The sequence below is a fragment of the Triticum aestivum genome, chromosome 4A, assembly GCF_018294505.1.
Source record: "Triticum aestivum cultivar Chinese Spring chromosome 4A, IWGSC CS RefSeq v2.1, whole genome shotgun sequence".
In the NCBI taxonomy this organism is placed as follows: Eukaryota; Viridiplantae; Streptophyta; class Magnoliopsida; order Poales; family Poaceae; genus Triticum; species Triticum aestivum.
In genome coordinates this window covers 401,637,706-401,649,712 of record NC_057803.1, presented here as the reverse complement: position 1 = coordinate 401,649,712, position 12,007 = coordinate 401,637,706, and positions in this window count along the sequence as shown.

The following is a 12,007-nucleotide window of genomic DNA, read 5'->3' as shown; positions in this document are numbered from 1 at the left end:
TTATGGTTGAATTTCTATGAATTTTAGAAGTTTGCATTAATTTGTGGAATTTCGTGAATAAGAATAATTCCAGAAAAAGAGTTATTGTGTCAGCATGACATAGGTGTGACGTCAGCAGGTCAACGGAGTGTGGTCTGCGTGTCGGCCAGGTCAAATCTGACCAGTGGGGTCCGCGTGTCGGTGTCACAGCTAATCAACGGAGTTAATTAGTGCTAAGTTAAATGCTAACCAAAGTTAATTAGGGCGTGGGCCCAAATGTCAGTGACTTAGCTGGTTAACTAAAAGTTAATTAGTACTAAACTAAATTAGCAGGGCTCTGGGCCCACTTGTCCGGACCCAGGGGAGGTCAACCCCCTGGTCAGCTAGGTCAAACTCGCCGGCGGCTTGTCGTCGGCGACGACAGAAACGGCGGGGCGGCTCGGGAATGCGATACAGGGAACCATTCGAGGTGCCGTTGGGCTCTACGGAAAGCTGGCATAATGGCGCGTCGGATGGTGGTGGTCTCCGGGCCTGGGTTGGCTAGAGTCTATGGCGGCGAGCTCGGTTGCGGCCGCCGGAGTTCGGGCGCCGATGAAAACGACGACACCGTGCACGGGAGGATCAACGGGTAGCACCTACGCGTTCTGCAGTCTCTCACAAAGCCAACAGACATATGAACGGGGCCGATTGGCCACCGGAGCCTCGTCGGTGACGAGCTCGGGCGGCGGCGTGCTTTGGGTGTCATGGAAAAACGGAGCTACAACGAGCGCTAGGCCGCGGGGTTAGGGGGAAATGACGGTGCAGCTCACAGTGATCACGATGATGGGTTCGGCTTGCTCGGGGATGTCCTGTGGCCGGCGAATCGACGGCAGCGGCCCTCGGTGGCCGAGGAGGGGAACGGCGGAACTGGCGGCATCCAGGGGCTTCCGGCGCCTTAAATCTTGCTGAGGAGGAAGAGGGGGACGAGGCGGAGCTCTCGAGCACGTTGTGCTCCATTTGACTCAACCATCAGTTACACCATCACTAAGGCTAGGTAAGATAAGAAAGTTGAACATCGACGAGTACTTTCCGGCAGAGCTCCCAGAGGCCACCTGCAAGGAAGCTACCGGAAACAACACAAAGTTTGCTGGGGAGTAGTAGGCTTCGACAAGGCCGCATGTCCTTGCCGTTGAGACAGGGACTCCTACAGTTGAAGAAATGTCTTTAGTCCTCGTCACCGTGCCTCAAGATCTGGCATGGGCACAATAGATAGTCTAATTCCTTAAAATAGGAGAACTTCTTGACGAGCAAGAAGAAGCTGAGAAAGTAGCCCATCAGTCAAGTATGTATCAGTCCGTTGACAACATTCTGCACGGAAAGAGAACAAATGGGGTGAAATTGAACGGCATTTGATGGGAAGATGGACAGAAGCTATTGGCGGAGATACATGGAGGCATATGTGGCTCTAACATAGTCTCAAGGGCCCTCGTCGGCAAAGTTTTCCAGCAAGGCTTCTATTGGCCCTCTACTCTCCATGATGCAACTACACTAGTAACTACTGTGAAGCGTGCCTGTTTCATTCCAAGAATACACATCAACAAACTCAAGCCCATCAACCAATCCCTTTCACTTCTCCCTTCTTGGTCTAGGGGCTCGACATCTTGGTCTCGTTTCTCCATGCCACCGGGGGCTTTGTGTTCTTGTATGTCGTAATCGACAAGTTCACAAAGTGGCCTAAGGTAGAGCCGATGAGGAAGTTGACAGCATAGTCAGTCGGCATGTTCTTTAAAGGTCTTATTTGCTATTTTGGAGTACCTAACTATTGGGGTACGACAGTCTATGGTACCAGCAAGGACTGTTTGCAGTTTGGCTAGGGAGATCGACGAGCACAGAGAGTAAATCCAGAAGTTAACACCTCAGGTTTTACAAGGTTTGGGATGCCATGGGGGTGTGAAACCCTACTCCTGCCTTTGGGTGGATTGACTTGGGGCTCAAGTTACATGCGCAGCTTGCCGGAAAGGTGCGTGCAAGGTGCAACAATTGTGCAAGTGTGAGCATAGTGTCGACCCGTGCCCAGGTAGCCATGGGCCTCCATTTATAGATGAAAAGTGGTCACCAAAGTGGGAGCATGGTCATTACATGTATGGAATAGTGGCTTCGACGTTATCTAGCATCCTCCCGCTGGACTAGGACAAGGGCATTTAATGCACCATGAGCTGATAATGATCCTTGGCAAAAAGGAGTCTCTCCTTCTATGATGTTCCTCCGGTCAAGCCTGTCGTCTTGACACATCCACTAGATGGGTGCTAATAAAGTTAACCTTTATGCAATGTGCTGACACATGTCCTGATGATCCTCCCTACGCTACTTGCTCGCTTGCCACCTAATCTTAACAAGCCATCAGCTGGTCGATGAGGTGGAGCGGCTGAAAAGCAGGAAGGAGAAGTTGCAGGCAAGGGGCTAGCTGGCTCTTGGCTTGCCGGTGAGGACATTGCCGGCAACTGGAGTCTTGGCCTTCGGTACTGACTTTGTACTTCTCAATGTCCTACCAGGAGATCTTCTTCACTTCTTATACATTGAATCTTGAGTGTTGTACGCAGTAGTCCTCCGGCAAGCCTTGCCGACAGGAAGGATACTACTACTTGTGCACAGGTCAGGGTACTATGGTACCGATATCTTAGTGCACCGACAGGAGCCACCAGGCCTCGGCCACACACGCATGTGAGGCATTATTGGCTAGGCCCAAACAGTGCAGAAGCATGCCAGGCAGAGGATAATAGATGTAATCTTCTCTTTTACCATGCCCCGATGATGCGCATTAAATGCGGAACATGGGAGAGGTGGATTGAAACGGTCGCCAGGGATACTGCACCTGAAAAGCCCAACCATGTAGTATAGTAAAGAGCCAGCCTCCATGCCTTCCACATAAAAAGGAAACCGCGAGGGGCGCTGCTCATTTACCCCCCTTTACCCTCCAATCTAGCATCCTTCTCCTTCATCTTCTTCCTTGCGCAAGAACAGAGTACGCCGCAACTTTCGCCGCCACTCCACCACGTCCTTCCTTAATCCCCTGCCCATGATATTGCCATGGCTCTAAGGAGAGTGAAGTATGCAGTCCACCCAGAGCCGGAGAAGACGAAGATTGAGAGGGACACACGGCGACGGAAGAACACCGTTTTCCCTTCAGCGCTGATGGTCGACGATCAATCAAAGAAGTATTCATATGTCTGGTCAAGAAAGACCGGCAATCATCGGGCTACAGAAGTCCTTCCAGGGTCTGTTGCACAAGTGGACAACCAAATCCACTTCTTTGCCAAGTATTTTTAATGTGGACTTTGCCCGCCCTTCACGAATTTCTTTTTAGAGGTCATGCAGTCATACGGACTCCATCTGCTAGATTTTGCCTCCAATGCCATCACCTGCATGTCCATTTACGCACACCTGTGAGAAAACTTCCTGGGTGTAGCACCCAATCTTCCTCTGTTCCAGCACTTCTTCATCACCAGGATCGAGAATGATGCTCTCTCCAGCGTTAATTGGATTCCAAGAATGGAAATGAAGTAGCACCACCTTGACGACAAATTGCAGACCATGTGGAATGAGTGGAGGCCAGATTGGTGCTGATCAAGCAAGATGAGATTCCTCCATTCTGTTGTCATAGCCCTAAAATTTGAACTTATTTCAACTTCGTTCAAGTTTAAATCTTTTCAATGAACCGAGAATGCCCTCAAGAAAAGTCCTTGATTTTTGATAAAGCTGAAAACCTCTGCCAAAAATGATGCACATATTTTGAGCCATTCTGGATTTCTGAAATAACTCATATTGTATTTGAATTGGGGCATTGAAATACTACAAATATTTTTAAATGCTCCAACAATTTTGGAATTAGGCGAGGGCCTCTGGAATGATTCATTTAGTGCCCATCACTATTTTCGTAACTTTTAAAAGTGATTTGGTTCGAAAACCAAATAAAAAGAAATTTGCAAAATAGAAAAAAACAAAGGACATACTTGGAGGTTACCTGTAGCAGCACCGACCCAGCTCCTATTCTGGCCCAGCCCACCAGGGGCTCCCCCATGTCGTCTTCGACCTCCTACAAGTGGGCAGGATGCCGTTTGCCCAATGCGCGGCGGCACACGCCGGCCACCCCCTCCTTGGCTGGTTGCCCCTCCTCCCCTGGATGCCTCTTGCGATGCCACGCACTCCCCCTTGACCTCTCCCTCGTCCTCATGTCTCCACAGCCTCTCTCCCTGGTTCTACCGGCTCATGTCCGAGAGCACTGACGAGCTCCATCGTAGCCACCGCCTCCCCCTCACCAAACTGACGTGTCTCCGAGCTCGACCTCCTCACTGAGCTACGCAACTCCAGGCGCCCCCGAACACCCTCATTGTAGTCATCCTCTTCTTCGACCGTCGGAGATCCGCCTCGCCACCCCGCGCTCCGACGCCCCACCGACCCCGCTGTCTACACTAGCCGACTCGCAGTGAGCCACTAAATCTCTCCCCTCCATCTTTTCCTTCGCCTGCGTCCCGTAGCCGCTGTCCCGCAAGCTCCAGAGCTCACCATCGGTGTCCTCTTCACTGTCATCATTTTAGTTTGTAGTAGTCGAGCCCGAGCACACGGTCGTGCTCCTGGTTAAGCCAGGAAGCCGTAGACACCCTCAGTTGGGCTCCCCGTGCTCTGTAGCCCCTCGTCCCAACTCACCGTCGCCACCATTACATTGCACCCTAGTTCCACCCGAGGCCACCAACTGACGCGCCTCGATGCGCCGCTTCCAACGGGCCCAGCCGCACGAGACCTCGTCACTGTAGTTGGCCGGACGGGCAACGACGCTGCATTCTGGTTATGTCGGTGATTAGTCACTGGTGACAGCCACTGTTAGGGGTTAATTACACCGCTACCTAAACCCTATGTCGGCCCCACTGCTTAGCTAATCCACGGTTTATTATTAAACCATTTTAATTAAAGCTACAGACGACGACATGTGGGCCCCTCAGGTCAGGTTTGACCTGGGCCAGGTCAATTGACCTGCTAATCTCAGACTAATGTAGTACTGACATAGTAATGCTTTTTGGGGATTTTAAACAAACCAGAAATGATCTATTAATTCCAGAAAATCTTTATAACTTCTAAAAATCATACAAAATGATCTGTAACTTCAATGAAAATAATTTATATATGAAAAATGATCAAAAAAATCCAATCTATCCAATGGTAATGTTTTCATGCATGTTAAAGCAAGTTAAACCTGCATCTTAGGTCAAATCAATTAAATGTCATTTGAATATTAACTTATGGAGTTTGATTTTGAATCTTTGGTTCAAATTAACTTCATTTAATCTAGTTGCTAGCTTCTTTTGCTCAATCACTAGCATATTGCCATGTCATGATCATGCATTATATTTTTGCATTGCATTGATTTTGTTCCCTCTTGTTTGTCGGTGTTGTGCCCTCTCAGTAGACATTGTTCTAATTCTCTCACTCTCTCGCTGTCTCTCTCTTTACTACATTAGGACAACAACGATTCAATTGGTATATGTTGTGGTAGTTGAACCCATTCCTCTACATGACATGAGTTTGCCACAGTAATTAGTAAAAACCCACTAGCATGAGTAGGAGTTGTTTGAGCCACGATATGCCTACTCATTCATGCTTGCTTTGTTATGCTTGTTATGCTTAGAATTGTGTCTGGTCCAATTCGTGTGGGTTGGATTGGGATGGTGGTGAACATGTCCTGCTGTTGAGAACTATGTGTGTGAACACGTTTTGGTAAAGGTAGCGATGGGAGTCAATGTAGGAGTACATGGTGGTTTGTCTCATTGAAACCATCCTTAGGAACTGAGTTTTGTGTTTGTGACCCAAGACAGTTAGTACTACACATAGGGATCCTTAATTGACTCTCTTAACTTATTAATCACCTTGATCTCTGTCAAGGAGTGTGTTGGGGATATAACTATTATGTATGACCCGCCCAAGAGGGGTCAGGTCATCCCTATAACGATCCATCTAAATGAAGCCCAAGAGCATATGTCGCTTCATAGATAGGATTGGTAGAGGGCCCACACCCGAAGGCGGCTTAAGGCCCATGATTATAAACCGCCATGTATGTAAACTTGCATTGTAAGGTATATGAGAAAGGTCACCGAGCCGGATACGTTGGATAAACCAGCCGGGACTCTGTGGGCCGCGGGATGTCAACCCGTGTATATAAGGGGACGACCTAGTGGCAGCTTAGGACAAGAAACAACAGATCGAGAACCGGGTCAAGCGTATTCGCTCCCTATTCATCGAAACCCTAGCAATACCAACTAGAAACTGGACTAGGCTTTTACCTTCATCGTAAGGGGTCGAACCAGTATGAACTTCTCATGTCCTTTGTCCTGATTAACCCCTTTAAGCTAACCTCATCGCGATGGCTCCACGACTAAGTCCTCACACTAGGAATCTGTCGTGACAATTCCACGACAGTTGGTGCCCACCGTGGGGCTATCACACGATGGTTTCAAGTTCTTAAAGGGCAACATCGAAGGAATCAAGGGATACACTGTGGGCCAGATGACCAAGAGGCGTCGCGGCAAGCTCTACATCAATGACGCAGGCTAGGTCCCCGAGGCCGGCTCAATTGAGAACGGGTACCGGGCCCCCTTCGACGGAATCCACGTATTCATCGGCAATATCGGCGAACCGGGCCCTGAGCCGTACATTTGCACCGACATCGTCGAGATGGCTCAGTGTGCGAGACCTGCTCGGGTTCGGCCCACCATGAATCGTGCCTTTGTGGGATTTATCCATGGAGTGGAGTCTGAGGCCAGACCAACATCTGGTGATGAGACTGTCGTTTACTCTGATGGTGAGTCATCCACCAGTGAGACAGAGTCCTTGTATCAACTGCCACATGGACGGCTTGGGGGCTGTTCCGATGGCGACAATATTCTGGACCCCTGTGAGCCACCGAATCGGGTTGCAATCTTCATGGCCGATACACAGCCCATGGAGCATTCATCGACGGCAGCGGAGTTGATTTCCGGGTCAGCAGCGGCAGGGGCTGCCGGGGCAGGAGGCCCTGAGCGCCCGCTGGCTCAGGTCTTAACTAAATTACTGGACAAGCTAACAACACTGTTAACAGTGGTGGTTAACCTGCTGGATCAAGATCAGCATAATGCGGCAATCACAAAGCTGCGTGATGAGATAGCGCAGGCCAATGAGGAGCTAAATGCAGAAAATGCCAGGATGGCCGAGGAGCGGACCGCTTTGGATGCTCAAGCACAATGGATTCAGTCACAATCTTACCGGCTCATGCTAGATCAGAACGCTTCCAATGAAGTCATGAGGAGTAGGCATCTGTTGACCCACAACTGTAGGGGATCTATTGTAGTCCTTTCGATAAGTAAGAGTGTTGAACCCAACGAGGAGCAGAAGGAAATGATAAGCAGTTTTCAGTAAGGTATTCTCTGCAAGCATTGAAATTCTCGGTAATAGATAGTTTTGTGATAAGGTAATTTGAAATAGGTAACAAATAGTAAAAGTAAATAAGGTGTATAAAGATGGCCCAATCCTTTTTGTAGCAAAGGACAAGCGTGGACAAACTCTTATATAAAGGAAAGCTCTCCCGAGGACACATGGGAATTATCGTCAAGCTAGTTTTCATCACGTTCATATGATTCGCGTTCGGTACTTTGATAATTTGATATGTGGGTGGACCGGTTCTTGGGTACTGTCCTTCCTTGGACAAGCATCCCACTTATCATTAACCCCCAGTGGAAGCATCCGCAACTACAACAGAAGTATTAAGGTAAACCTAACCATAGCATGAAACATATGGATCCAAATGAGCCCCTTACGAAGCAACGCATAAACTAGGGTTTAAGCTTCTGTCACTCTAGCAACCCATCATCTACTTATTACTTCCCAATGCCTTCCTCTAGGCCCAAACAATGGTGAAGTGTCATGTAGTCGACGTTCACATGACATAACTAGAGGAGAGACAACATACATCTCATCAAAATATCGAACGAATACCAAATTCACATTACTACTTATAGCAAGACTTCTCCCATGTCCTCAGGAACAAACGTAACTACTCACAAATCATATTCATGTTCATAATCAGAGGGGTATTAATATGCATAAAGGATCTGAACATATGATCTTCCACCGAGTAAACCAACTAGCATCAACTACAAAGAGTAATCAACACTACTAGCAACCCACAGGTACCAATCTCAGGCTTTGGGACAAAGTTTGGATACAAGAGACGAACTAGGGTTTGAGATGAGATGGTGCTGGTGAATGTGTTGATGGATATTGACCCCCTCCGGATGAGAGGATCATTGGTGATGATGATGGTGATGATTTACCCCTCCTGTAGGGAAGTTTCCCCGGCAGAACAGCTCCACCGGAGCCCTAGATTGGTTCCGCCAAGGTTCCGCCTCGTGGCGGCGGAGTTTCATCCCGAAAGATTGCTTATGATTTTTTCTTGAACGAAAGACTCCATATAGCCAAAGATGGGCATCAAAGGGCCACCAGGGGGCCCACGAGGCAGGGGGCGCATCCAGGGGGTAGGGCGCGCCCCCACCCTCCTGGACGGTGGGTGGCCCCCCTCTGGTACTTCTTTCGCCCAATATTTTATATATATTCTGAAACATGCTCCCCTGAAGTTTCAAGACTTTTGGAGTTGTGCAGAATAGGTCTCCAATATTTCCTCCTTTTCCAGCTTAGAATTCCGGCTGCCGACATTCTCCCTCTTCATCTAAACCTTGTAAAATAAGATAGAATAGGCATAAGTATTGTGAGATAATGTGTAATAACAGCCCATAATTCAATAAATATCAATATAAATGCATGATGCAAAATTGATGTATCAACTCCCCCAAGCTTAGACCTCGCTTGTCCTCAAGCGAAAGCCGAAATTGAAAAATATGTCCACATGTTTAGAGATATTGGTGTTGATAAAAATAAAATACGGACATGAGAGCATCATGATCATTCTTAGAACAACAACATATATATATATTGTCATATGATCTCTTATGCTAAACTAACAATTCAATCACAATTTCAAGTATGAATCATAAACTTCATTGAGAACCAACAAATTCTAATCTCAGACATTGAGGCAATTGCAATTTATCATAACATCAGAAAGATTCAATAAGAGCTTTCCAGGAAGTCCACATACTCAACCATCGTTTAGTCTTTCACAATTGCTAACACTCGCGCGATATTTATGGTTATGAAGTTTTAATCGGACACCAAGAAAGATAGGGGCTTATAGTTTTGCCTCCCAACCTTTTACCCCAAGAGTAATGTCAACAATAATAGTTCATAAAAACTCACATCCAATTAGCTATATATATCAGGATCTTTCCAACACATTGTGCTTGCCAAAGGATAAAATGTAAAAAGGAAAGGTGAAGAATCACCGTGGCTCTTATATGAAGTATAAGACAAGAATAAAAGATAGGCCCTTCGCAAAGGGAAGCAGAGGTTGTCATGTGCTTTTATGGTTGGATGCACAAAATCTTAATGCAAAAGAATGTCACTTCATATTGCCACTTGTCATATGGACTTTTATTATGCAGTCTTTTGCTTTTATCTCTTCCACATCACAAGATCGTATAAAGCTTATTTTCTCTGCACTAATGAATCATACATATTTAGAGAGCAATTTTTATTGCTTGCAACGATGACAACTTACTTGAAGGATCTTACTCAATCCATAGGTAGATATGGTGGACTCTCATGGAAAAATTGGGTTTAAGGATATTTGGAAGCAAAATTAGTATCTCTACTTGGTGCAAAGAAATTGGCTAGCAATAGAGGGAAAGGCAAGCTCAACATGTTGGATGATCCATGACAATATAATTTATCTCAGATGCAAGAAAACATAACCAATTATTTTGTCTTCCTTGTCCAACATCAACTCTTTAGCATGTCATATTTAATGAGTGCTCACAATCATAAAAGATGTCCAAGATAGTATATTTATATGTGAAAACTTGTCCTTCTTTATTACTTCCTATTAATTGCAAGGATGACCAAAACTATGCTTGTCAACTCTCAACAATTTTTATTCATCATACTCTTTATATGTGAAGTCATTACTGTCCATAAGATCGACATGATCCCTTTATTTCTTTTTATTATTTTTCTTTTATTTTATTCCCTCAAGATCATAGTAAGATAATCAAGCCCTTGACTCAACACTTATCTTTATTATATAAAGCTCACGGACTCGATTACATAGAAGGATCATAAAGAAAAACTCAAAACTAGATCATACTAAAACTTTATTCTACTAGATCAAGATATTACCAAAAGGATCGAACTAAGAAAAACGGTAAAGATAAACGTGTGATGGTGATACGATACCTGGGCACTCCCCTAAGCTTGGCAATTGCCAAGGGGAGTGTCCATACCCGATACTCAGTTCTTCTTTGTTGGTGAAGAAGGTGTTGGTGATGATGGATAGTCGCACATCGAGCATAGGAGATCCTGCAATTTGCGGATAATGCCCTTGAGTGCGATGATATGCTCCTTCAACAAAATATTTTCACTTGTGAGATACTTGCTTTGAATACGAGCTAACTCAATCAACTTGAAAGCCTTAATCTACGTTGGGGTAAAGAGATTGCGGTGAGGTTGAAGGATGTCTTCTTCTGCTACTGCCCGAACTTGGTCCCCCATGGCCTTCTTGATCCCATCATCCTTGTTGACCTCTCTGGGTTGTTCTCTCTTCAGCTCTATCTTCATTAGCCAAGCATCGTTGCCCTCATTGTTGGAGGAGGACGGAGACGACATGATGCCTGGCCTTGACAACCAAGTAGAAAACAACTCAAAATAAAAACATGAGATATTTGCGTGATACGGTGGTCAAAACCTTTGGGAGATTATATAATGAATTTTTACCAACCAAAAGAAGTATTGTGCCATAAAACGGACTCTAGAGAGCACACGAGGTACCCACGAGGCAGGGGGCGCGTCCTCCACCCTCGTGGAAGCCTTATGTCCTTTCCGGACTACTTCTTATTTTCCAATTTCATAAATATTCGAAAACGGAGAAAAATTGCTATTATAACTGTTTTGGAGTTGGTTTACTTACCGTACAATGTACCTATTCCTTTTCAGGGTGTGAAACGTTCTGGAAAGTGTCCCTTATGTATTCCTTCGGGGTTACGGTTTCAATAACATTAGTTTCAACATTTATGGGATTACCTGAGATATAATGTTTGATTCTTTGACCGTTCACCACCCTCGGATTTGTGCCTTCGAAGTTGTTGATTTTTATGGAACCGAAACGATAGACGTCCTCGATGATGTAAGGACCTTCCCATTTAGAGAGGAGTTTGCCTGCAAAAAATATTAAACAAGAGTTGTATAACAATACATAATCACCTACATTAAACTCAGGTTTTGTATCCTTTTATCATGCCTTCTTTTAACTTTTTTAAACAATTTGGCATTCTCATAATCATGGGTTCATCATTCATCAAGTGAGCTAATGTCAAAAAGCCTCTTCTCACTGGCAAGTTTGAAATCATAATTGAGCTCTTTAATGGCCCAATATGCTTTATGTTCTAATTCGAGAGGTAAGTGACAAGCTTTACCACAAACCATTTTATAAGGAGACATACCCATAGGATTCTTATATGCAGTTCTATAGGCCCAAAATGCAGCATCAAGTTTCTTGAACCAATTTTTTCTAGATCGATTAACAGTCTTTTGCAAAATTAATTTCAGCTCTCTATTACTCAGTTCTACTTCACCACTAGACTATGGGTGATAAGGAGATGCAATTCTATGATTAACATCATAATTAGCAAGCATTTTACGGAAAGCACCATGAATAAAATGTGAACCACCATTAGTAATTAAGTATCTAGGGACTCCAATCCTCAGAAGAATAACTTCTTTAAGCATCTTAATAGAGGTGTTATGATCAGCACTACTAGTTGGAATAGCTTCTACCCACTTAGTAACGTAGTCAACAACAACTATAATATGTGTGTACCCATTAGAGGAAGGAAACGGTCCCATATAATCAAAGCCC